This window comes from Girardinichthys multiradiatus, chromosome 20 (assembly GCF_021462225.1).
Source record: "Girardinichthys multiradiatus isolate DD_20200921_A chromosome 20, DD_fGirMul_XY1, whole genome shotgun sequence".
NCBI lineage: Eukaryota > Metazoa > Chordata > Actinopteri > Cyprinodontiformes > Goodeidae > Girardinichthys > Girardinichthys multiradiatus.
Genome location: NC_061812.1, coordinates 46,249,704 through 46,276,467, shown reverse-complemented (window position 1 = coordinate 46,276,467; position 26,764 = coordinate 46,249,704). Strand labels below are relative to the sequence as shown.

At 41.9% G+C, this 26,764-nt stretch overlaps 1 protein-coding gene and 1 long non-coding RNA gene across 10 annotated transcripts in view; both read left to right on the top strand.

Annotated features, from left to right (window-relative positions):
- Positions 1-14,951, top strand: part of LOC124856117 — a 28,491-nt gene extending 13,540 nt beyond the window's left edge. Inside the window, exons 2-3 of the long non-coding RNA XR_007035254.1 lie at positions 13,274-13,339; positions 14,189-14,951. This is a non-coding gene — a long non-coding RNA (uncharacterized LOC124856117). The remainder of the gene's footprint in view (positions 1-13,273; positions 13,340-14,188) is intronic.
- Positions 1-26,764, top strand: part of LOC124856115 (calcium-dependent secretion activator 1-like) — a 417,550-nt gene that overhangs the window by 373,988 nt on the left and 16,798 nt on the right. The gene's annotated exons all lie outside the window — the stretch shown is intronic.

Here is a 26,764-nt window from a genome sequence, read left to right as displayed (position 1 = left end):
TACTTATAGAGACTCTAGGAACCACCAGTAAACCTGCATTCAAAGAAATAAGTGCTCTGTTAGGAATATATGGAAGAATCAAATCTCTGATGTATGATGGAGCTAGATCATTAAGGACTTTATATGTGAGAAGGAGAATTTTAAATTCTATTCTGGATTTAACAGTGAGCCAATGAAGGGAAGCTAAAATAGGAGAAATAGGATCTCTCTTTTTTTTTTTTTTTTCATCAGAACTCTTGCTGCAGCATTTTGAATCAGCTGAAGGCATTTAACTGCATTTTGTGGACATCCTGATAATAAAGAATAATCCAGCCTTGAAGTAACAAATGCATGGAATGGTTTTTCAGCGTCACACCAGGATAGGATATTTCTAATTTTGGCAATGTTCCGGAGGTGAAAGAAGGAAATCCTAGAAACCTGTTTAATATGGGATTTAAATGACATGTCCTGGTCAAAAATAACACCAAGGTTTTTAACTTTATTACCGGAGGTTAATTTAATGCCATCCAGGTTAAGTGATTGACTAAGCAGTTTCTTTTTCAAAGACTGCGGCCCAAAGACGACAACTTCTTTCTTGTCTTAATTAAGAAGCAGAAAATTTAGAGTGATCCAAGTTTTTATGTCTTCAAGACATGCTTGTAGTCTATCTAACTAGTTGGGCTCATCAAGATTTATGGATAAGTAAAGCTGAGTATCATCAGTGTAACAGTGAAAATTTATCCTATGCTGCCTGATAATTTTACCTACTGGAAGCATATATATAGTGAAGAGAATTGGCCTAAGCACTGAACCCTGTGGTACTCCACAATTAACCCTAGAGTTTAAAGATGATTTATACAGGTCTTTCTCAAAATATTAGCATATTGTGATAAAGTTCATTATTTTCCATAATGTCATGATGAAAATTTAACATTCATATATTTTAGATTCATTGCACACTAACTGAAATATTTCAGGTCTTTTATTGTCTTAATACTAATTACTAATAAATACTAATACTAATAATAATTTTGCCATACAGCTCATGAAAACCCAAAATTCCTATCTCACAAAATTAGCATATTTCATCCGACCAATAAAAGAAAAGTGTTTTTAATACAAAAAACATCAACCTTCAAATAATCATGTACAGTTATGCACTCAATACTTGGTCGGGAATCCTTTTGCAGAAATGACTGTTTCAATGCGGCATGGCATGGAGGCAATCAGCCTGTGGCACGGCTGAGGTCTTATGGAGGCCCAGGATGCTTCGATAGCGGCCTTTAGTTCATCCAGAGTGTTGGGTCTTGAGTCTCTCAACGTTCTCTTCACAATATCCCACAGATTCTCTATGGGGTTCAGGTCAGGAGAGTTGGCAGGCCAATTGAGCACAGTGATACCATGGTCAGTAAACCATTTACCAGTGGGTTTGGCACTGTGAGCAGGTGCCAGGTCGTGCTGAAAAATGAAATCTTCATCTCCAAAAAGCTTTTCATCAAATGGAAGCATGAAGTGCTCCAAAATCTCCTGATAGCTAGCTGCATTGACCCTGCCCTTGATAAAACACAGTGGACCAACACCAGCAGCTGACACGGCACCCCAGACCATCACTGACTGTGGGTACTTGGCACTGGACTTCTGGCATTTTGGCATTTCCTTCTCCCCAGTCTTCCTCCAGACTCTGGCACCTTGATTTCCGAATGACATGCAGAATTTGCTTTCATCCGAAAAAAGTACTTTGGACCACTGAGCAACAGTCCAGTGCTGCTTCTCTGTAGCCCAGGTCTGGGGAATGCGGCAACTGTAGCCCATTTCCTGCACACACCTGTGCATGGTGGCTCTGGATGTTTCTACTCTAGACTCAGTCCACTGCTTCCGCAGGTCCCCCAAAGTCTGGAATCGGCCCTTCTCCAAAATCTTCCTCAGGGTCCGGTCACCTCTTCTCGTTGTGCAGCGTTTTCTGCCACACTTTTTCCTTCCCACAGACTTCCCACTGAGGTGCCTTGATACAGCACTCTGGGAACAGCCTATTCGTTCAGAAATTTCTTTCTGTGTCTTACCCTCTTGCTTGAGGGTGTCAATAGTGGCCTTCTGGACAGCAGTCAGGTCTGCAGTCTTACCCATGATTGGGGTTTTGAGTGATGAACCAGGATGGGAGTTTTAAATGCCCCAGGAATCTTTTGCAGGTGTTTAGAGTTAACTCGTTGATTCAGATGATTAGGTTCATAGCTCGTTTAGAGACCCTTTTAATGATATGCTAATTTTGTGAGATAGGAATTTTGGGTTTTCATGAGCTGTATGCCAAAATCATCCGTATTAAAACAATAAAAGACCTGAAATATTTCAGTTAGTGTGCAATGAATCTAAAATATATGAATGTTAAATTTTGATCATGACATTATGGAAAATAATGAACTTTATCACAATATGTTAATATTTTGAAAAGGACCTGTATTTAGATCTGGTGACTGTGCAGGCCATGGCAGATGTTCAACTTCACTTTCATGTTCATCAAACTAATCTTTCACCAGTGTTGCTGTGTGTACTGGTGCTTTGTCATCCTGATACACGGCACCGCCTTCAGGATACAATGTTTGAACCAAGAATGGTTCGGTAGTCCTTGGCAGTGATGGGCCTATCTAGCACAAGTATTGGGCCAAGGGAATGCCATGATGTGGCAGCCCAAACCATCACTGATTCACACCCATGCTTCACTCTGGGCATGCAACAATCTGGGTGATACGCTTCTTTGGGGCTTCTCCACACCGTAACTCTCCCGGATGTGGGGAAAACAGTAAAGGTGGACTCATCAGAGAACAATACATGTTTCACATTGTCCACAGCCCAAGATTTGCGCTCCTTGCACCATTGAAACTGACGATTGGCATTGGCATGAGAGACCAAAGGTTTGGCTATAGCAGCCCGGCCGTGTATATTGACCCTGTGGAGCTCCCGACGGACAGTTCTGGTGGAAACAAGAGAGTTGAAGTGCACATTTTATTCTGCCGTGATTTGGGCAGCCGTGGTTTTATGTTTTTTGGATACAATCTGGGTTAGCACCCGAACCACCCTTTCAGACAGCTTTCTCTTGCGTCCACAGTTAATCCTTTTGGATGTGGTTCCTCCCTCTTGGTGGTATGCTGACATTACCCTGGATACCGTGGCTCTTGATACATCACAAAGACTTGCTGTCTTGGTCACAGATGCTCCAGCAAGACCTGCACCAACAATTTGTTCTCTTTTGAACTCTGGTATGTTCAAAAGAACATACCAGAATGTTGTGTGCATTTCAATATTTTGAGCAAAACTGTGCTCTTACCCTGCTAATTGAACCTCCACACTGCTCTTACTGGTGCAATGTGCAATCAATGAAGACTGGCTACCAGGCTGGTCCAATTTAACCATGAAACCTCCCACACTAAAATGACAGGTGTTTCATTGTCCAACCCTTGTAGATCATGAAGGGCTTTATATGTGAGGAGCAGAATTTTAAATTCTATTCTGGATTTAACAGGGAGCCAATGAAGGGAAGCTAAAATAGGAGAAATATTATCTCTCTTTCTCATTTTCATCAGAACTCTTGCTGCAGCATTTTGGATCAGCTGAAGGCTTTTAACTGCATTTTGTGGACATCCCGAGAGTAAAGAACTACAATAGTCCAGCCTTGAAGTAACAAATGCATGGACTAGTTTTTCAGCGTCACTCCTGGATAGGATATTTCCAATTTTGGCAATGTTCCAGAGATGAAAGAAGGAAATCCTAGAAACCTGTTTAATATGAGATTTAAATGACATGTCCTGGTCAAAAATGACACCAAGGTTTTTGCTTTATTATCGGAGGTCAATTTAATGCAATCCAGGTTAAGTGATTGACTAAGCAGTTTCTTTTTTAAAGACTCCGGTCTAAAGACGACAACTTCTGTCTTGTCTGAATTTAGAAGCAGAAAATTTAAAGTATCCAAATTTTTATGTCTTCAAGACATGCTTGTAATCTATCTAACTGGTTGGGCTCATCAGAATTCATGGATAAGTAAAGCTGAGTATCATCAGCGTAACAGTGAAAATTTGTTCTATGCTGCCTGATAATTTTACCTATTGGAAGCATATATATATTAAAGAGAATTGGCCCAAGTACTGAACCCTGTGGTACTCCACAATTAACCCTGGAGTTTAAAGATGATTTATCATTTACATGAAGAAACTGGAATCTGTCAGACAAATAAGATTTAAACCAGCCTAGCATTGTTCCGCTGATCCCTACAGAATATTCCAGCCTTCCTAAGAGAATATTGTGATTGACTGTATCAAATGCAGCACTGAGATCTAACAGTACAAGTACAGACACAAGTCCATTATCTGAGGTCATAAGAATATTATTAGTGACTTTCAGCAAAGCTGTTTCAGTGCTATGATGAGCTCTGTAGCCTGACTGAAACTCCTTGCTGTGTAAATGCTCACACATTTGATTAGCAACTATTTTCTCAAGAATTTTAGATGAGAACAGAAGATTGGATATAGGTCTGTAATTTATTAAGTCATCTTGATCAAGTGAAGGTTTCTTAAATGAAGGTTTAATTACAGCTACCTTAAAAGCTTGTGGTACATATCCATTTACTAAGGATAGATTAATCATATCTAAAATGGGGTTTGTAATCAGAGGAAACACTTCCTTAAATAATTTGGTTGGGATTGGGTCTAACATACAAGTTGAAGGTTTAGATGAAGCTAATATTTCTGATAACTCAGGAAGCTCCACAGGATCAAAATAGTCCAAACACAGATCAGGTTCTACAGTTACTTCCAATGTTGTCTCACTTGCTGAGGATGAAGTAATCATCTTCGGGAGTATGTCAAAGATTTTATTTTTTAATAGAATCAATTTTATTTAAGAAGAATCCCATAAAGTAATGACTGCTGAGAGCTAAGGGAATGGATGGCTCAACAGAGCTATGATTCTGTGTAAGTTTAGCAACAGTACTAAACAGAAACCTAGGATTATTCTCGTTCTCTTCTATTGATGAGAAATAAGCTGTTCTAGCTTGGAAAAGTGTCTTTTTATACAACAGTAGGCTATTTTTCCAGATTAAGTAGAAATCCTCTAGGTTTGTAGAGCCCCATTTTCTCTCCAATTTTCTAACATTGTGCTTTAAAGTACGCAGCTCTGAATTAAACCAGAGAGCCAGCCTCCTATGAATAATTACCTTCTTTTTCAAGGGGGCTGCATTGTCTAATGCACCACGCAATGATGAAGTAACACCATGAACAAGAGAATCAATTTGTGAAGGGGAAGAAACAAAATTATTGCCTTCCATTTCTCAGATGAGGAAATCAAAAGTGGAACCGATTCTTTAAAGGTTGTTACAGCATTGTCTGATAATGATCTACTTTAATGAAATTTTCTTTCAGGTGTTGTGTACTCAGTTAAATTAAACAAGGTTATTAAAAAATGGTCAGACAGGAGAGGGTTATGAGAAAATATTGTTACGTCTTTACACTCAATGCCATAAGGTCCAGAGCATGAAGACAAAGGTGGGTAGGTTTGTTTATGTTTTGAGCAATGCCAATTGAGTCTAAGATAGCATTAAAGGCTATATTTAGGCTATCACATTCAGTGTCAGCATGAATGTTAAAATCCCCCACTATAATAACCTTATCTGTATTTAACACTAAATTAGATAAAAGGTCTGAAAACTGATCTAAAAATTGAGAGTAAGGGCCTGGTGGACGATACAAAACAACAAACAGAAGTGGTTTTAGTACTTTGCAATTTGGATGAGGACAACTAAGGATTAAATATTCAAAATAGTTGTAGCTATTGATTGGTCTGGGACTAGTCAATAAATCGGACTGAAAGAAGGTTGCTACTCCTCCTCTTCGCCCAGTACTTCGAGGAATGTGAAAATTTAAATAATTAGTGGGAGTTCACTTATTTATAGTAACATAATCCTCTTGCTGCAGCCAGGTTTGTGTGAGGCAAAATAAATCAATCCGATTGTCACAAATCAGGTCACTAGCTGGCAAAGACTTTGAAGAGAGAGATCTTATGTTCAGTAAGCCATTGATGTGTCATTAAGATTGAATCTTTTAAAACCTGTGTGTCTAGAGATACAGATGTATTGACCAAGTCCTTAAATATTTTCTCAGAGATTGCAGCTTGGGGGAGGGTCCAAGAAGATTTAACATTTATTTTTGGATCTTGTCTTTGGGTGTGTATGTGTCTTTCTATGAGAAGGAAAGAGAGAGTAAAAGAAGGAAAGAGATTTCCAAGGATGATACAGTTTTTCATTGCACATTGTGTTAATCCAATCATTTGACTATATATTTTGTTGTATTGTGAAACTGCTCCGAAAGCAGGTATGTAAAGCACTATGATTAAACTTGGAATGGGATACTCTGAAATCCCCTTAAGACATGGCTGCTATTAAGTTGTTTTCTTTCCTCATCTATCATATCCCAACATCACATCCATATTTAACTGAGACATTTTGCCAAACTGAACCGCTTTTACCCATTGATCAAGAAAAGAAAAAAAAAAGAGAGGAATCACTTTCTACACTGGTCACATTTCAATACTACTTTAAATATACTTTGCGTTCTTGTGTTCCAGGGTCGGTGATCTTTTTTTGAAAGGGTTTGTAGGTGAGATCTGCTGTCTTAACTACATATCAAAGTGAATATGGGTGAGCACATGTAATTCACTGATACACTGGGTAGTGATTGTATACACTATTTTAGAAGAGCATTGTGCATATACAGTAAGTGGCTCTTTAAACTAGTTATATAGGAATAGATGTTTGTAAGTCCACTTATAGTTTACCTTTTTTTTTTTTTATTTGTACTTGACTGTATGTGTTTGTGCTTTGAAATCAATGTGCTATACCACACTTTTATTTGTAAATTGTTCGTTCGTTCGTTCGTCGTCTTCCGCTTATCCAGGACCGGGTCGCGGGGGCAGCAGACTCAGCAGAGACGCCCAGACGTCCCTCTGTCCAGACACCTCCTCCAGCTCCTCCAGGGGGAGCCCAGGGCGTTCCCAGGCCAGCCGAGAGACATAGTCCCTCCAGCGTGTCCTGGGCCGTCCTCCTCCCGGTGGGACGTGCCTGGAACACCTCCCGAGGAAGGCGTCCAGGAGGCATCCGGTATAGATGCCCGAGCCACCTCAACTGGCTCCTCTCAATGTGGAGGAGCAGCGGCTCTACTCCGAGCCCCTCCGGGATGGCCGAGCTCCTCACCCTATCTCTAAGGGAGTGCCCGGCCACCCTACGGAGGAAGCTCATTTCAGCCGCTTGTATCCGTGATCTCGTTCTTTCGGTCATAACCCAAAGTTCATGGCCATAGGTGAGGGTAGGAACGTAGACTGACCAGTAAATTGAGAGCTTTGCTTTTCGGCTCAGCTCTCTCTTCACCACAATGGACCGGCACAGCGCCCCCATTACTGTGGCAGCTGCACCGATCCGTCTGTCGATCTCCCGCTCCATTCTTCCCTCACTCGTGAACAAGACCCCGAGATACTTAAACTCCTCCACTTGAGGCAGGAACTCCCCTCCAACCTGAAGAGGACAAGCCACCCTTTTCCGGTCGAGTACCATGGCCTCGGACTTGGAGGAGCTGATCCTCATCCCAGCCGCTTCACACTCAGCTGCGAACCGCCACAGCGCATGCTGTAGGTCTTGGCTAGAGGGGGCCAGCAGGACCACATCATCCGCAAAAAGAAGAGACGAAATCCACTGGTCCCCAAACCAGACCCCCTCCGGCCCTTGGCTGCGTCTAGAAATCCTGTCCATAAAAGTTATGAACAGGACCGGCGACAAAGGGCAGCCCTGCCGGAGTCCAACATGCACTGGGAAGAGGTCCGACTTAGTGCCGGCAATGCGGACCAAACACCTGCTCCGCTCGTACAGGGACCGGATGGCCCCTAATAAAGGGCCCCCAATTCCATACTCCTGGAGCACCCCCCACAGGGCATCACGAGGGACACAGTCGAATGCCTTCTCCAGGTCCACAAAACACATGTGAACCGGTTGGGCAAACTCCCATGAACCCTCGAGCACCCTGTAGAGGGTATAGAGCTGGTCCAGTGTTCCACGGCTGGGACGAAAACCACACTGTTCCTCCTGAAGCCGAGGTTCGACTATCGGTCGGACTCTCCTCTCCAATACCCTGGCGTAGGCCTTACCAGGGAGGCTGAGGAGTGTGATCCCCCTGTAGTTGGAACACACCCTCCGGTCCCCCTTCTTATAAAGGGGGACCACCACCCCCGTCTGCCAGTCCAGAGGCACTGTCCCCGACCGCCACGCAATGTTGAAGAGGCGTGTCAACCATGACAGCCCTACAACATCCAGAGACTTGAGGTACTCAGGGCGGATCTCATCCAACCCCGAAGCCTTGCCACCGCGGAGCTTTTTAACCACCTCGGTGACTTCAGCCTGGGTGATGAAAGAGTCCAACCCCGAGTCCCCAGCCTCTGTTTCCACCACGGAATGCGTGATGGCAGGATTGAGGAGATCCTCGAAGTACTCCTTCCACCGCCCGATAATGTCCTCAGTCGAGGTCAGCAGTCTCCCGCCCCCACTATAAACAGTGTTGGCGAAGCACTGCTTCCCCCTCCTGAGGCGCCGGACAGTTTGCCAGAATCGCTTCGAGGCCAACCGGTAGTCCTTCTCCATGGCCTCACCGAACTCTTCCCAGGCCCGAGTTTTTGCCTCTGCCACAGCCCGGGCCGCAGCACGCTTGGCCTCACGGTACCCGTCAGCCGCCTCAGGAGTCCCACAAGCCAACCACAGCCGATAGGACTCCTTCTTCAGCTTAACAGCATCCCTTACTGCCGGTGTCCACCACCGAGTTCTGGGATTGCCGCCACGACAGGCACCGCAGACCTTACGGCCACAGGTATGGGCAGCAGCATCGACAATAGATGCAGAGAACATGGTCCACTCGGACTCTATGTCTCCAACATCCCCCGGGATCTGGTCGAAGCTCTCCCGGAGGTGGGAGTTGAATACATCCCTGGCCGAGGGCTCCGCCAGGCGTTCCCAGCAGACCCTCACTATGCGCTTGGGCCTGCCGAGTCTGTCCGGCTTTCTCCTCCTCCAGCGGATCCAACTCACCACCAGGTGATGATCAGTGGACAGCTCAGCCCCTCTCTTCACTCGAGTGTCCAAAACATGCGGCCGAAGGTCTGATGATACGACAACAAAGTCGATCATCGACCTCCTGCCTAGGGTGTCCTGGTGCCAAGTGCACTGATGGACACCCTTCTGTTTGAACATGGTGTTCGTTATGGACAATCCGTGACTAGCACAGAAGTCCAATAACAATACACCACTCGGATTCAGATCGGGGAGGCCATTCCTCCTGATCACGCCTCTCCAGGTGTCACTGTCGTTCCCCACGTGGGCGTTTAAGTCCCCCAGCAGAATAATGGAGTCCCCGGGAGGGGCACTATCCAGCACCCCCGACAGGGACGCCAAGAAGGCAGGGTATTCTGCACTACCACTCGGCCCGTAGGCTGAAATGATAGTCAGAGACCTCTCCCCAACCCGAAGGCGCAGGGATACAACCCTCTCATCCACTGGGGTAAACCCCAACACGAGACGGCTGAGCTGGGGGGCAACAAGCAAACCCACACCAGCCCGCCGCCTCTCCCCGTGGGCCACTCCAGAGTAGAAGAGAGTCCAACCCCTCTCAAGGAGATGGGTTCCAGAGCCCACGCTGTGCGTGGAGGCGAGCCCGACTATTTCTAGTCAATATCTCTCGACCTCCCGCACAAGCTCAGACTCCTTCCCCCCCAGCGAGGTGACATTCCACGTCCCTAGAGCCAGCCTAAGCATCCGGGGATCGGGCCGTTGAGGTCTCCACCTTCATCCGCCACCCAATCCTCTTTGCACCGGTCCCTCACGGTTCCCCCTGCAGGTGGTGGGCCCACTGGGGGATGGCCTCGCGTCTCTCGTTCGGGCTTGGCCCGGCCAGGTCCCGCGAGGAGCAACCCGGCCACCAGGCGCTCTCCGACGAGTCCCGACCCCAGGCCTGGCTCCAGGGTGGGACCCCGGCTCCGCCGTACCGGGCGACGTCACGTGCCTCGATATTGTGTTCTTCATGAGGGGTTCTTGAACCATTCTTTGTCTGACCCATCACCTAGAACCTGTTTGCCATGGGAGACCCTACCAGGGGCATTTAGGCCCCAGACAACATAGCCTCTAGGATCATTTGAGCACTCAAACCCCTCCACCACGTTAAGGTGACGGTATTTGTAAATTGCAGTGACATAAATTAAAAGCAATTCAATATAATTTATTATAAAAAAGAGTGAGAACATCCTTTTTAGCCTAATAATTCTGATCACAGTTTATAAACTTTTGTAGCACTTTTCTATGCTATACTGTATAAGCACTTTTCACTACTGCCAGTCTCTTTCACCCTGCCACACTCACAATGTTCACACACTCATTCAACCATTATGCCAACTAAGGTTCGGTCCCATACCCAAGGGACAAAAACTTCTGTAGTTCTAATTCCATGTTGACAGAGACACAACCATCAAGACTAGAAGATGTGCCAGTTTGTATCGTTTTGTGTCAACTTGTAAATGACTTTCTGCCACAAAACACAGCATATACAGAGGAAAGAAAAACGAAACATTTTTTTCCCAGAGAGCCCCAGGTCATGACAAAATCAATGAACTAATCCAATGTGTAAGAACTTCCCAGTGTGTGTTTGTGCATGACAAAAATATTTTGCAGCAATATCAGTTCAGTGACTAAAGAGGGTATAGTTTCATTTTGTGTGACATTCAAGACCTCTTTTTGCAGATAATTTTCTTTCTTTCTTCTCCTACATCAAAATTACTATCAGCTCTCAGGAGTAAAACATTCATGCCATCTGCATGTTCTAAACAACACTTGCGTGCGAGATCCATATGACATTTTCTCTGGCTGTAATTCACATAAATATTTTGAGAGAATACATAAATAGCTGACTGAAACAGTGAAATCAGACCAGCCTTGATATTCCATCTGCTGGTTCAAACAACCTATCAGAAGATAACCTGTGAGCCCACCTTGATCAACTTTCTCTCCCAGGTTCGTTTTTTCAAAAGTCTTGCCCAAGCAATCGCGCTTCAGTCAAGGTCTGTGTTAAAAAAAACAAAAAACTGTGTGAATTCATCAGGTAGAAATATTTATTTTTGGAAAATTTTTATTAAGGTAGTCGTGGCCCTTTTTTGACTGGTCAATTTAGTTTTGGATATGCACTACACATATGGACAGGTCTCTCTTCAGAACAAGACCGTGTGTCTCAGTCTATCTGTTTACACCATAATGTCATAGATATAGTATGTTGCTCACCCATCTGAATCATTAAATTCTGGTGTTCCAATTACTTGCAGGGTCAAATGTTTATAAATGAAGCACCTATGCACTCAGATGAATTTTAGAAATTCATCTGGCAATCCATTAGATGAGTCTGGCTTTGGCAGTGGCCAAGAGAATGCCACTTGACAGACTGCATTGTGTCAAATGAAAAGTTTTGTGCAGAGAGGTTTAAGGTGTGGGGCTGTTTTTAAGAAAGTCTTGATGCTTCCTACTTTGTTGGAACAGTTTGGGCATCACCCATTCCTATTCCAACATGACTGTACATCAGTGCAAGAAGCAAGGTCCATAAATTGTTAATGGAATAAGCTTATATAGCTTATAGAATTTATTTTCTAGTCATGCTGCCCACTCTAAGCACTTTCACACTAGAGCCACATTTACCCATCCACACTCATAGTGCACACACATTCATACACTAATACAGATATGATTATCAGGGCACTTAAACATGTGAAAGGGGAGGAAACTAGATTTCAACCCACAACCTTACTATTGTAAGTTAACAACTGTTCCCACTGAGCCACTGTCTTCCCCAGAAAGACATTGGTAAGCAATTTGGGGAGGAAGAACTGAACTGCACACATAGTGCTGAACTCAATCTCAAAGGACACTTTGGAAAAGATTAGAGTGGACATTGCAAGACGGGCCTTCTTGTCCAACATAAGAGTATGACCTCACAAATGCCCTTTTGGAATATCACAAATTTCCAAAAACACAATCTTAAATCTTGTGGAAACCTTTCTAAACCTTTCTAGATGATTTAAAGCTATTTGCAATCTGGACCTTCAAAGGGTGGGCCAACATCATATTGAATCCTAGGAATTCCGATTAAGATGTCCATCAAGTTCAGGTCTGTGAAGGCAGACAAGTGAATACTTTTGACATTATTGTCTGTCTCTCTCACTGTTTGTCTTTCTTTTAAGCTTAGCATGATAACTTTCTAAAGTTTGAGAATCATATCACAACAGGCCACAGGTACTCCAGGTAACTCAGGAAGAAATATTTGGTTAGATACCCGAAAGTTGTTGTTCAACTTGCAACAACTTTGGTTATCCATAGTTGCTGTGCCTTTATTTCATTCCACAGAAAAATAATTTTATACGTGCTAAATTGGTATTTTGTTCTCTTTGAACTATTTATTAGTACTGCAGTTGTTTGGCTACCATTTAAAGGCTTTGCAGTAATACTAATGATGATTTCAATAATTGGTTTGATGAGAACGTAGTCTGTCTGCAAGTGTCAAAAATAGGCAAAAATTAAGTTGTCCCCTGTCCCCTCACTTGCTCTTAAATCAGTAGCCAGAGGGTCAGATTAAAACAGATGTGCTTAAATTATGTGGGAGGGGAATTTACCATGGCACAGACTGGGGATCACTGATTAAAAAAAAGCTCTGTATTTAGTCTGAGCCAAATCCAGCCTCGCACTGATACTCCACAGCTGCAAAATGATAGTCACCCACCCCCACCCCGCCACCCCACAATAATCTCAGACAGTAAACAAGCCAAGCAGGTAGACAAAAAGTAATTTAAGATTGAGGAATACACAAATGTTGCTGTTGACCAGTAAATCTTTGAGCCACCTCATTTTTCTCCTTCCCCCAACCCCTGGAGTTGCATACTGGGATTACATAGGTCAATTATACACTTAATCTGTCTTTGCCTAGAGAGGATTAAGAGTGCAGCTCATTGATTGATTTTAAGTATTTCCGTTGACCTTGGGTAGTTATCAGACTCACAAGCGTGGCAAAATTGCACTTCTTTGTTTAATTGCTTTTGGTTGCCGCTGCTCCTTCTGTCTTGCTCTGCTTAATGCATGCCATGGAGTAGAAGGGGTCAGATGAAGCTTCAGATGGGACAATTGTTATTTCTCCCACTGCTCTAGTTGTTGTGGGTGGGTTTGATGATTGCTCTGTGTTTGTATTTGCAGGGGTAGTGTGGCAGAGAATGCCAGCAGACAATAAACTGATGGAACTGCTGTTAATTGGCTGTCCAGGTACACTTCACCACTTTGCCATCTTAGGAACTGCCAGCTCTCAGCAAAAAAACCAAATTTTTTTTAAACACTAATGTCAGGAACTTCACTTGTATTTTACACATATCGTTGGACACCATTATCCTCAGATGTTATCACTGCCATCCCTGGAAAGACAAGCTAAAGTTAGTCAACCTGTAAAATCATAACTCTGTTATAATATTTGATTGTAAAAAATAAAAATAATTGATTTAATTTTGTTACTGATTAGCATTGACAAGAACTATGTTGTTTTCTGCATTTTGTGTAGTGCTTTGGAGTGTCAGGGACTACAGATGAAAATTAGCTGTGATTGCTATTATCTAAAAACATGTTTTTTTTTTACAATTAATGCTCCTACACATAGTCACTGTTAAACAAACTATATGGAAACAAACAGTCTCTACTGCAGTAAGCACCATATGGCAAAATAATTAACTCTTTAGCTTTATGGCATGCAGTTGTCTTTAAAACAATTTGTTGCTTGTGAGAGGCAATGAAACTAAATGACCTTTAGCTGAGAAAAAAATGACTACACTTTTGATGTTTTTTTTCTGCCTTTGAATATTCTGTTTTACTATAAAGAATAGAAATGTAATAGGATGACTTCACTAACAACAGAAAAAGTGTTATAGGCAGTTTACAACAATAAAGAAAACACATCCAGCTGTTAGACTGTATGTCACTATTCAAAATATGTTCACAAAAGGTTTCACATCCAATTAATGAAGTCTGTAAGCAGCTTAGTGTGTTTTGTAATCACTGAAAGAATGCATTTTGTTTTCCCCCTTAATTTTTTTTTTGACCCACATTCTCTGTTGGAATTCCCAGGTCTGTGCTGGTGAGAGGAAGCAGTTAAGGACACTAAAACCTTGATCATCAAAAGAGGAGGAAAATACAAGTTTAATGGCAACTTACCCTTTTTCACGTCCCACTCATTTATTGATGTGGGCAAGCAGGATGAATTGATCGAGGACACACATGTCATCTTTTCAGTCTCTATCACCCTTTCAGTTCCCATCCATTCCTCTTGCCTCTGCCTTATTAAAAAGGGTGGTATGGTGGCATTTGTTTGATTAACTTGTCTGACAAAAGTGACAGCTGCTCATGGGTGTATGTGGATGAGTGGCCCAGCGCCGCTCCTTCTTTGTACGTTTGTCAGAGCTGGAGCAGGGCGAGTGGGGTGAAAAGAGACAAATTGGACCCAAAAAGAAGGCCATTCACCTTCTCTAGACCCCCCTCAGTCACTACACCCCTCTATCCCATTCAGGTTCTCGGCGGGACCCTCAAGTGCTTGCTGGCTTATTCCATTTTCACTCCCCCTATAGAGTTCCCTGAGCCCACAAGTGTTTTAGTCTTCTCTTTTCTTTCCTCAATCCACCCCTAAGCGGCTTTTTGTAAGTAGAATGGCTCACTTTTCTCAGGGCCTGAAGCTGGCAGCTTTTTTCTTCTTTTATTGTCAACCACAGAGCTTTTCTGTAGCTCATTGTATATTTACTCAATGACTGGTTGCTGACCGTAATTCCAACTGTTTAGTCCCTCACAACATGGCCCCTCAACCCAACCACCCATTGCCCCGACATACAGCCATTTATTCTTCAAGACACCATGTTTTTATAAAGTTGCTCTTTATTAAGTCTCACTTGTCCGTTGAACTGACACTTGCAGGTAGAGGTTTGAAAGAGATCGGGATAGCTGGGCTGAAATGAAACTCAGATTTGAGATAAACATTTACTTTGCTCCTATGATACTGTTCTTGAGGTTGCCTGCCATCATTTTTCCTCGGAACTTCTCTAACCAGATGCTTGATTGCAATACCCACTAAGTCCATTTTGTTGCTATTGAATTGTGCTCAAACATTATTAAATTGACAGCCCTTGCCCTTTATATTAGCAGAATAATTAAAAGCAGTAGTAAGTCTTTGAGCACACTGAGCCCAAAACGTTTGACCATTCATCTGAGGAAAAATAATATTTTAAATATAAATCCATCTTGCGATGGATTGGCAACCTGTCCAGTAAACTGCTGGAGATAGGCACCAGCTCCCCCATGACCCACTATGGAATAAGCGGTATAGTAGGTGAATGAATAATTAAAAGGCCAAAATTATTATGCCAATAATGGTCATCATAGGTGTACGTAAAGTTATGACCACAACTATTATTTTTAAAAGAACAACATCTGAACTGATAAAAGCCTTCTGGAACAATGCTCTAAAATCAAAATAGAAGGGTTTGGCCCTAATGCACCGTGCCATGTGGAACATTAATTAAGCATATCTGCACAAACACCTCACACCAACTGACTAGCATGCCAAAGAATAACTAAATGTGAGTTAGACAGGTTCAGGTCAATGTCAGAGCACATGTCGTCTTTGTTTTTTGTGCCCTGGTTCAACTTAGTAAAACAGTTTCAAATATAACATTTATACCTGAGTGTCCACCATAATGGATGAGGTCTCACTGACATTTTAATAGTATGCCCCGGATGTTGGCTTTGCAATGTGTTCAATTACTCAAATGCAAAATGTATCACAGAGATGTGGTCTGCCGTCAGTTTTTCTGTTTATTTTTTATTATTTAGTGTCGTCAAAAGGGACATTCCTTAAATAGAGTTTAAGGACTGATCCTCTTCATAGCTCAATGTTAAATGAGCTATAAATGGCAGCATTCATAGCTTATTTAACAGTAGTTTAACTAGAGTCCAGTGTGACCTTTAGAGTGCAAAAATGTCAAAGTGGTCTTCCTTCAACTGATAGAATATCAAAAAAACTTAAGATTGAAGGCAAATACAGGGATAAAACTTAGTATTCAGTGTTACAGATGTTGCCTAATCTGAACTGATTTGCATTAATGAGGTGGTTTCTATGAGAGGATTTATGAGACCTGTCTATAAACTACTCTTTATAGCGCACGTTTATATAATCTTTGCTTGAAATCTAGGCAGAAAAATGTATATTTAAGTTGGGCAAACTTTAAATGTTAATAAAAAAAATGGAGGCAAGTGAAAGCTGTTTTAATGTTCTTAAACAGACACATCAGCTTAATTTGACCAGCAATATTTTTCCTTCATCAAACTGAATCAGTGATTTCTTTTGATTTATCAGCAAGTTCTAAAAAGCCCTTACATCTTCTCATTCTCTGATACTCTAGAGAATCTAAACACTAGTATGGACTTTATCAGACAAACTTAACAAAGTGGTTGTAGTTTACCTCTTAAGCTTTTAAAGAGACAAAATTAAATTGGTTTTATAGTTTCAGCCAGAGACCTCTGAAGTAAGAGAGTCTTATCTCGACCTATTCTAAGCTTCTCGCTTGTCTCCTGTTCTTACATTATCTTGTCTGCTTTTGGCTAAAGAACATTTGGAAAAATGCAGAATGGAACGTACCAAACAAAATTCAACTTCGAAAGATCAAGGTTTTGTGTCCAAAAAGATAATGATTAATAAAAAAGGTTGAAGTAAAATGGCCAGAACACTTGGTCCCCTTATTCCAAAAACCTACCAATTCTTAAATGTGTAGAAGAAAATCTGTATTTACTATGTGACAATTAAACCTCAGCTAGACTTCAGGCTACAGTGTGTCTACCTATAAAAACAAGAAGTGCAGTAAAAAAAAGAAACTGAAATTGTGATGCCTGGTTCAGTTTTCTCATAATTTAAGGTCACAGTTTTACTACCACACTATTCTACTAATTAATTTGCCAGCCTGTGGAATGCCTTCCCCAGACACAAAGGTTCTGCTCAGCACAGGGTAATTATTCAAAGATCTGAAGGCCTACATCTACAGATTTATGAAAACCTGAAAATTCTACATCTTAAATGGTGCAACAATGCAGTTAACAGAAACTTCACTCTAGCTAACACATGCAGTTTAGCTCTCATGTGGACTCTGACAACTCACATCTTGAATTGTAGCATTTTCATAAGAATATTTTTTTTCCTGTATTGAAATTCTCATGTGAAATCTCAGTTCCAAGTCCCAGCACAAGTACTGCAAGTTGTTCTCTTAAGCTGGTTTTTATTATGACCTTTTCTAATATGTTTAGATGGTTGTACGTTGCCACACTGCATAATCTGAAGGTTTCTGTTTGATTCTATTGAAGATGGAGAAGGGGGCTAGAGTTTTGATTCATTGCTTTCACTGAGGAGGATGCATGAGATAAGCAATCACCTCTGACTAGGAAATCAAGAAGGCATAACAGGATAACTGCAAGCTTATTTTGGAAATAATATATTCTTGTTGATAGGGCTTAATAAAGAAGGTGATTGTGGTTGTCCCAAAAAAATCAGAGAACCAATATAATTTTTTTCTGTAAAGGCAACATGCCAGTGGAGGGGATCAAAACAGCAAGACCCATGTTTCGTAATAGAAAATATTTGATCCAAACAGTATCTCAGTCAATGTGGGGTTTGGCTGATTTTTGCATGAAAATACATTTTGGATTGGGTTTTGAATGCAGAATGTAGGAAAGATTTACCACTCTTGAATTCAGATGGGCTGCTGAATTTACACTTGATCACAATTCAGTGTGTGGATTACTAGGTACTAGGTACTTGGAGTCATCAGCTGTTGAACAGTATAGTTGGGCCAGGCATCTGACAAACCTTTGCTATAAGTCTGTCTATGACACACTTTTGATTGAAAATAATGGAAATGAAAAGTCATTGTATTTAAGATACTAATAGGTTGTACAGACTGTAATAAAACAGATTTGATAAATTTGGATGAGGAGTTTCATAACCCAAAACAGTGGGAAGCAGCTGTGTTGCTATAATTACCATTAGCCCACTGTTAAGTAGTGTGTTGTTTCAGTAACAAATATCATTTTGTAAATGAATCCATCATGAGCAAGTTTTGAAAATCTATCATTATGGACTTAACCTGGTATTTATCAGAGTCTTTTTTCTATCAACATTAGTTACAATGTTGCATTATGTAAAATGTAAAAGCCTGTGTCAATGAGCTTGTAATGATGAGCCAGTAATTGGGACTTGAGTAGTCTGTAAGGCAGCACAGGTAGCATTACACAAGGTCTTTGTCTAAAATGCCTAATGTCTTGCAGTCAAATTTAAAGAGCCTCCACCCTCACCAGTCTTAATAACTATTATTTTCCTTTATCTGTGAGTGACTCTATATGGGGTTGTGTGTGTACACTGGTGTTAGCATGTGTGTAGTGAAAGTGCCAAGGAAAAAACAGTGTTGCTTTGTGGGACTCAGCAGCCTTCCTTCTCCTTCACAAGGAAACCTGTCACTTGGCATTAGCATTGCCGCACCAGCAATCATCATTCCATGCCTCCTGCTAATTGCAGACACAGCTGGCTCTCAGCAGGACATGCTCTCTCTCTTTTTCTCTCTCTCTGTTTTTTTCTCTCTGTATTCTCTCTATAGTCTCTCTCTCTTTCTCTCTGTACTTTCTCTTACAGACACTGTAACACACAGCAAACATACCAAACTTTAATGTAGCAATGACAAAACATGCATTCAATCTCCCTGACCGAGTGAAAGAACTGGATATTCTCACCCAGAAAAGCTATTTGCTGTTAACAGTATAACTTCATAACATTTGAGCATTTATTTCAGATATGGGCTTTAAATGTTACCTACCTACTGTTTATGTACCTATTCAGTCAGACAGGGAATTGATCAGATATATCAGCAGTAAATCAGTGACTTAGGTTATTTTTTAATAGGACTCTTGCCACATAAACAGATAAAATCTAAATTATTTTTGATAGAGAAAACCAGCATAGTAAGATGATGGCAATGAACACATTTGCAGACACATTTACAGTAGTTCTATAGCATTTATTGTAATGTTGAATAGTTAGCAGTTCAAGTTTAAGTTCTTTGCAGCAAACTCCTCAGCACCATTTTTAGCCTTCTCTCAACAACCATTAGGCACTCAGTCCAACCACTCCTCCTAAAATATAAAAATATTTAAGGGTTTTTCAATACTCAAAGCAACAATTATTTTATAGGAATAGGCCTCAATATTTTATGTTTATGTGTGCCTTTCAAAACACTCCAGATCACCTTACAATAAAAGACATAAAAGGAAATGGACAACATCAGAAAATATTACTTATATACAGTGTAAAACAAAACAGAAAACAAAGTATTGGAGAAAGGTACAAATAGAGTTAGTTATATAAACAGATCATGCGGTTTTGAAAAGATGTTTAGGCAGGTGTTTGGCCCATCCATGGATAGAGAACATTTTGACAATTAAGAGAACAATTTGAACTAAACAAATGAAGAGACTGGTAAAACTCAGAATGCACAGCATTAACCTACCTTTAGGACTCCCCAGGAAAGAGGAGTCATAACTGGAATCCCCATGACATCATAGTACAAAACTGGGTCACAGCCGATGTTTGTGCACCCGACTATCGTAAACTGGCTAAATAAGACTATTCACTTTAACCTCTCTTTCTGAGCTTCTGCAGAAATAGAATCTGAGTCACATTCCCAATGAAGAGGCAGTTTTCCCCACTGCCTCAAGAAGACAGCATCAAAACTGGAGCTCTTCTCACCTTACACATACAGTGGAAGCAGAGGCTTGCTCCAGCTGCAGAGAGCCATCTCCTTTGTTTCCAGCTACCACAGCTTATTATTGCCCTCTGTGGACCTCCTGTCCTGCTGTTTTTCAGAACCATTCACTTAAGAGGTGGTGTGTGGACAGAGAAAATTAGTATAGCATAAAAAGGTTTAAATATTTTTTATTTAATTGTTTTTTTTGTGTGTTGGAGACTGTTATCTGCTAAGCTAATACGAACAACCATTGAGCTGGAGTGCTAACAGGCCTCCAAGCATTCAGAGTAATATATTTGTTTTGGGTTGTGTTTAAAGGTCACATCAAACTTTACTTCAATGAGTGGTTTAAACTCAGATCGGCCGTAACAAGCCACTAGAGCTCATATATACATTAATATTTGTATTAATAATACCGAACTTAAAGCATTGCTAAAATAAACTTTTGTGTTTAGCTTAACTGCTAGCTCCAGATGAGACATCTTTACTTTTGTATGTTTGTTTGCCATTTATTTGCCTTTATCTTGTGAGAGGCCACAAACATTCCTTGCTGCTAATTTCAGTAGTCCATCACTCCATTTCAAAATTATCCACTATGATGGCTAGTTAATTATCAACATTACCAATCACCTTTCATCTTTCATCTTTTGTCCTATAATTCTGCAATTCTATAGTCACCGCTTTGGGCTGGTATTCAGAAGAGAATACCTGACAGACTCATTTGGCTAATGATTCCTGATCAGGTGGTGCCCCGACTTGTTAGTCTGACTGATCATTTAATATTCTACCTTTATTAGTCATTTTGTGTAATTAATTTGTAATTATTATTTTTAATGGTTGCTCATTATTCATCCAATCACTGTTGCCCAACAGTGGAGGTGTGATTTCTTGGTCTGACTGATTATGTAATATTCTAACTTTATTAATAATTGTATTAATAATTAGTTAGAATTATTAATAGTTGCTAATTGCAAAATCAAACATATTGTTGCACAACAAAGGATTCGGAAGATGGAAAGTAGACAATTATGTGGATATCAGGAGGGAGATGAGGCCCCTCTTTGCCTCTAACATTCCAGCCTTACAAAACACAAAAGCTCCTGAGTAGCCTGACAAAGAAGAGCCTCTGACCTAACAAATCACTTGCCTTTTATAAGATTTTGTAAGTGTGTATGTCTTTAAAGACCATTTTGTGGTCTGTTTTGACACATTTAAGAGGCATCTGTAAAGGAAGCATGAACAGTGGATGGCAGGGTGAAATGCCAACTTTTTTGGCATAATGTACATGTGTTAGTGTCTCCCACTATTACTCCAGCATAAACAAGTCTTTGGGAGGAGAGGGCCTCTGAAGCTAAGAGTTTGGAAAGCCATTTTCTCAATGCTATCTTTTCATTCATATTATCTTTAAGATTAAGTTAGGTAATTTCTGTGTTGAACAGTAAATTAGATGACAGTTTTGTCTCCTGATGTATCATCCATTCATGTTATTTCTCATTTAAAGTCATATTGTGTTTTATTTAATATTTTTTTAACATGACCTGTCTGGCAGAGTAGCACTTGGAATTGTTGTCTGAGTGCCAAGAAGCCCAACGGTGAAGCCCACTTTAACAAGTGGACCATTACGGTTTTTACTATAATGCTTTGCTTCAAATATATATAAAACTGTATTAGAAATTGCTTTGGTATTATTTCAAATGCAACAGACACAAAGACAGAAATGAAAGGGGAAAAAGAAGAAAGAAAGAAAGGTGTGGAAAAAAGTAAAAAATGAGTGGATATAACAATAGAGGAGAGAAAGAAGCATAAAAAATACAAGATAACACCACAGAATTCTGCTTCTACAGTTGCGGAAAGAGAGAGAAAAAGAAAAACATTACAGGGACAAACAAACATACAGCAACGACAACATTACTGAAAGTACATGGTACCAATTAATACAGGATGTATTTAGTAGCAACTGCAACCCAATAAAGAGTATATCTGTGTATCTGTAAACACCTGAATCTGAACACCTTTAGGTGTATACGTGAGTGCACTTCTGTGTATAAGGTTTCCCAATAAAAATATTCTACAGGTCCTTCTCAAAATATTAGCATATTGTGATAAAGTTCATTATTTTCCATAATGTCACGATGAAAATTTAACATTCATATATTTTAGATTCATTGCACACTAACTGAAATATTTCAGGTCTTTTATTGTCTTAATACGGATGATTTTGGCATACAGCTCAGGAAAACCCAAAATTCCTATCTCACAAAATTAGCATATTTCATCCGACCAATAAAAGAAGAGTGTTTTTAATACAAAAAACGTCAACCTTCAAATAATAATGTACAGTTATGCACTCAATACTTGGTCGGGAATCCTTTTGCAGAAATGACTGCTTCAATGCGGCGTGGCATGGAGGCAATCAGCCTGTGGCACTGCTGAGGTCTTATGGAGGCCCAGGATGCTTCGATAGCAGCCTTTAGCTCATCCAGAGTGTTGGGTCTTGAGTCTCTCAACCTTCTCTTCACAATATCCCACAGATTCTCTATGGGGTTCAGGTCAGGAAAGTTGGCAGGCCAATTGAGCACAGTGATACTATGGTCAGTAAACCATTTACCAGTGGTTTTGGCACTGTGAGCAGGTGCCAGGTCGTGCTGAAAAATGAAATCTTCATCTCCATAAAGCTTTTCAGCAGATGGAAGCATGAAGTGCTCCAAAATCTCCTGATAGCTAGCTGCATTGACCCCGCCCTTGATAAAACACAGTGGACCAACACCAGCAGCTGACACGGCACCCCAGACCATCACTGACTGTGGGTACTTGACACTGGACTTCTGGCATTTTGGCATTTCCTTCTCCCCAGTCTTCCTCCAGACTCTGGCACCTTGATTTCCGAATGACATGCAGAATTTGCTTTCATCCGAAAAAAGTACTTTGGACCACTGAGCAACAGTCCAGTGCTGCTTCTCTGTAGCCCAGGTCAGGCGCTTCTGCCGCTGTTTCTGGTTCAAAAGTGGCTTGACCTGGGGAATGCGGCACCTGTAGCCCATTTCCTGCACACGCCTGTGCACGGTGGCTCTGGATGTTTCTACTCCAGACTCAGTCCACTGCTTCCACAGGTCCCCCAAGGTCTGGAATTGGCCCTTCTCCACAATCTTCCTCAGGGTCCGGTCACCTCTTCTCGTTGTGCAGTGTTTTCTGCCACACTTTTTCCTTCCCACAGACTTCCCACTGAGGTGCCTTGATACAGCACTCTGGGAACAGCCTATTCGTTCAGAAATTTCTTTCTGTGTCTTACCCTCTTGCTTGAGGGTGTCAATAGTGGCCTTCTGGACAGCAGTCAGGTCGGCAGTCTTATCCATGATTGGGGTTTTGAGTGATGAACCAGGCTGGGAGTTTTAAAGGCCTCAGGAATCTTTTGCAGGTGTTTAGAGTTAACTCGTTGATTCAGATGATTAGGTTCATAGCTCGTTTAGAGACCCTTTTAATGATATGCTAATTTTGTGAGATAGGAATTTTGGGTTTTCATGAGCTGTATGCCAAAATCATCCGTATTAAAACAATAAAAGACCTGAAATATTTCAGTTAGTGTGCAATGAATCTAAAATATATGAATGTAAAATTTTCATCATTACATTATGGAAAATAATGAACTTTATCACAATATGCTAATATTTTGAGAAGGACCTGTATAGCGGTCTGGAGGAGCCATAGACCTGCCCCACAGGACCTGAAGTGGACACAGAGGAGATCGAAGCCACAGACATCCAACAGCCACCCAGAGCCTGGTAGCCCCGGGAGGACCACTGTCGGGATCACTGCACCTCAGAGATGACCAGAGGAGAGACCCTGGGGAAGCACCCAGGAGCCACAGTCCAGAATCCCCATGGAATTGCATCGACGAGCCCATGGGCAGCTGGCTAGGCTGGAACAAATCCAGCCATGGACTCAGATCTGAGACTCAAGCACAAACCACCCAACAGCAGAGCTGCTACAGAGCCAAGCAACCAGCACAGTGAGCCGGCACACACCCAAGCACCCAGCCAAATGTAGGCTTAATGGTATGTTTAATACATTGTTAAAGCTTGTTATTTTCAAAAGGTACTTTAATCTGCCTGGAGTCGGGACTTATCGGTGAGCCCCTTTTGGCCTGCTTACCCCTTGTGGGAACTGGCCTGGCCAAACCCAAATGAGTGTGACGCGAGGTAATTCCCCAGTGGGCCCACCATCTGCAGGGGCGACCATGAGGTACAGGGCGGCAGTTAAAGGCAGAGACCTTGAGAACCTGATCGTTGGACGCTTCAACTGGCTCTAAGGACGTGGAATGTCACCTGGTTTGGGGGGGGGGGGGGGGGGGGGGCTGAGCTTATGTGGCAGGTCGAGCGATATCGGCTATAAATAAGCTCACCTCCAAGCACAGCAAGGGCTCTGGAACACAGCTCTTTAAGAGAGGTTGGACTCTCTTCTGGCCAGGATCTTCTGGCCAGGAATGAGAGGTGGGCAGGCTGGGGTTGGTGTGCTTGTCACCCCCAGTTAAGTCGTGTTTTGTTGGGTTTTCTGGTTGCGCCTTTCAGGTTAGGGAGAGGTTTCTGACTGCTGTTTTGGCCTATGAGAGAATGAGAAAGAAATGAACTGAGATCTATCTGTCTGGAAAAGGTTATAATGTCATTTCTAAAGCTTTGGGACTCCAGCGAACAGTGAGAGCCATCATTCACAAATGGCAACAGGTAACAATGTTAAATCGTGTAGTAAATTTGTAAACAATAATCACCAACCCCTTCTCCAGAACAAAGAGGCTGCATTGCTATTTGTCTGAGACTGATTGAAGGCTTGTTTGTTTTGGGTTTGATTCAGAATCAGAGTAACCTTTTGGCCAAATTTTAGGTTTCCACAACCACATGTAAAAACATTTAAAGGGATAAAAATAATTACAATGACCAGTATGGACAAGGGTGTCTGAAAGGGGGAGTCTGGGTGGTACAGCCCATCATTATTTGTATAGTTTTTTATTGATAATTATTTTTTGCGCATTTGTATACACAGTTTTTCAATGATTTTTATTATTTTTTTGCCCACTGGTGTTATGATTTGTAGGTGTTTTCGGGTTTTGTTGGTCTTATTTCACAGTTGAAGTTTTGAATCATGTTTCTGTTTATTATTTTTCTGGTCGTGTTTTAGTCTTGTTCATGTTTTGTCAAGTTTGGTTTTTTGATCTGGTTATGCTTTAGTTTCATGTTTTTCTAGTTTCTGTTAGTTTGTATTCAAGAGTCTCCAGTCACGTTTTGTTCTCTCCTGTCTGTTAATTAACTTTATTCGGTTCACCTGTCTCCTGGCTTCACCTGGTTCACGCGCCATATATACATCTCCGTTCTGTTTATTCCTTGCGGAAACATTGTCTCTATCAGGCTGTCTTGTTTTGTGGATCATGCCCTGCCAGTCTTACCTGCTCATTTATTGTTTTGTTCCTGCCTCTTCCCATGAGTGAGTTTTTTGTTTATTAAATCCTTTTTCACTTACCGTCATGCTGCCTGCTAGTCTGCATTCGGGGTTCCTTCGTTGCACTGAGCCTAACAGAAAGTTTCCGCCAACCTTGGACCCCGCAGACAAGCAGATGATAAGCGCCCAGGATTGCTGGGTCCAGCGGCAGATGGAGGAGGCTATGAGACATCTGCCTGCAGATCTGGAGGTTCTGCCTTCTCCTCTGCTGCTGGAACTGATGGAGAGCTCACGCCACTGAGGGTCTCGGCAACACCTCAGCCCCTGCGCACGCCACTGAGGGTCTCGGCAACGCCTCAGCCCCTGCTTACGCCACTGAGGGTCTCGGCAACGCCTCAGCCCCTGCTCACGCCACTGAGGGTCTCGGTGACGCCTCAGCTCCTGCTCCAAGTCTGCAGGCCTTCCAGGGGTTCAGTGGGGAACTGGTCCCCGTTCCTGAACCCTGTGACTAACGGTTCGAGGAGGAAGCCCCGCCAAATCCTGTCTCTGAGGGGTTCAGGGAGCAGCTTGTCCTCGTTCTGGCCTCTGAACCCAGAGACGAGGGGTTTGAGGAGGAAGCGCCGCTGGATCCTGTCTCTGAGGGGTGTAGCTTGTCCTCGTTCTGGCCTCCGAGGGCCCCTCAGACGCTGCATCGGTTGCCGAGGGTCCCGTCGGCTCTGCTTATTCGGTTCACCTGATTCAAGCTAATCTGTCTCCTTGCTTCACCTGGTTCACGCGCCATATATACACCTCCGTTCTGTTTAGTAGTGTGAGAATGTAGCGAATAGAGTGAAAGTGGTCATTATGTCCTCCAGCAGCCTAAGCCTATAGCAGCATAACTACAGAGATAACTCAGGATAACCTAAGCCACTCTAACTATAAGCTTTATCAAAAAGGAAAGTTTTAAGCCTAGTTTTAAAAGTAGACACGGTGTCTGCCTCACGGACTAAAACTGGGAGCTGGTTCCACAGGAGAGGAGACTGATAACTAAAGGATCTGCCTCCCATTGTACTTATAGAGACTCTAGGAACCACCAGTAAACCTGCATTCAAAGAAATAAGTGCTCTGTTAGGAATATATGGAAGAATCAAATCTCTGATGTATGATGGAGCTAGATCATTAAGGACTTTATATGTGAGAAGGAGAATTTTAAATTCTATTCTGGATTTAACAGTGAGCCAATGAAGGGAAGCTAAAATAGGAGAAATAGGATCTCTCTTTTTTTTTTTTTTTCATCAGAACTCTTGCTGCAGCATTTTGAATCAGCTGAAGGCATTTAACTGCATTTTGTGGACATCCTGATAATAAAGAATAATCCAGCCTTGAAGTAACAAATGCATGGAATGGTTTTTCAGCGTCACACCAGGATAGGATATTTCTAATTTTGGCAATGTTCCGGAGGTGAAAG